Consider the following 1,001-nt stretch of genomic DNA (forward strand, 5'->3'; position numbering starts at 1 on the left):
TACCCCCAAAGTTTTTTTCTTATTTAAAAGAGGACCTTAATCTAAAGTATTATTTAATGTTTAAATAAAGGTTAATTCGTTTTTCTGTTTTGCACATCCTCCTATTAATATCTTTGCACATCCAGCACTAAACTGTTTTATTGTAGAGATCACTTACAGTATCTTCTTGATTTTTTATATTCTATATTTCTATCATTGACTTTCTACTTTCCCCCTATTAAAGTAAGTACCCTTAAAACATTTTTCATCAAATAACATTACTCAATAAAAATAACATTATTCAACAAAAATAATTCAATAACATGCTTTAACCACTAGGCGGTGCACACAAGGTACACACGGAATACTAATAATAACTGTATTATTAGTGTAGGACACTTATGTATGTATAACATCTGAAGATCTGTAGTTTACTAGTTTTATTCAAGTTTTTACATAATTTTACAGGATATTGCTATACTATTTCTCATGTTTTACTTCTATACATTAATATCTGATTTGTAAAACATCACAGACAGAAAGGTATATCTGTCATTTAATGGTAAACTATTGAAATTGTGATTCCATAGATGTGTCTCCCATCACCCAAAACCCCTGACTATTCTCTCAACTCAGTATTTACATTCTTATGTTCAAAGAAAATCAGTAATATCTTTAAAAAGTCCTTTTCTATCAGCTGTGCACCGTTATGGTGTAAATATAACCTATTTACCAATAGGATCAAATATAAAAGTCAGCCGAATTAAGGTTAATACTGCAAGGAGACGTATTGTGTGAAAAGAAATGGAAAATGTTGTTTAATTGTTGATATATTTATGATCCACGTCACATATTCAGTTTTGGCGGCAGTTCTCCTGTTTGTCCAGAAGTCTTCTCATCAGGGCTCTATAAATAGAGAACTACGGCAGATGTGTAATATTTAATGCAGCCGAACTGTGTATTACAATGCAGTTATGTGATGACTTCCAAAGAGAAATGCAAGAACACTCGGAATAAAATAT

General features: G+C 30.8%; 1 protein-coding gene across 1 annotated transcript in view; it reads right to left on the reverse strand.

Annotated features, from left to right (window-relative positions):
• The window catches only part of LOC104965253 (tetratricopeptide repeat protein 28-like), a 91,722-nt gene that overhangs the window by 21,220 nt on the left and 69,501 nt on the right, over window positions 1-1,001 (reverse strand). The window lies entirely within an intron of this gene.

This window comes from Notothenia coriiceps, unplaced genomic scaffold (assembly GCF_000735185.1).
Source record: "Notothenia coriiceps isolate Sejong01 unplaced genomic scaffold, NC01 NC01_scaffold00037244, whole genome shotgun sequence".
Taxonomy (NCBI): domain Eukaryota; kingdom Metazoa; phylum Chordata; class Actinopteri; order Perciformes; family Nototheniidae; genus Notothenia; species Notothenia coriiceps.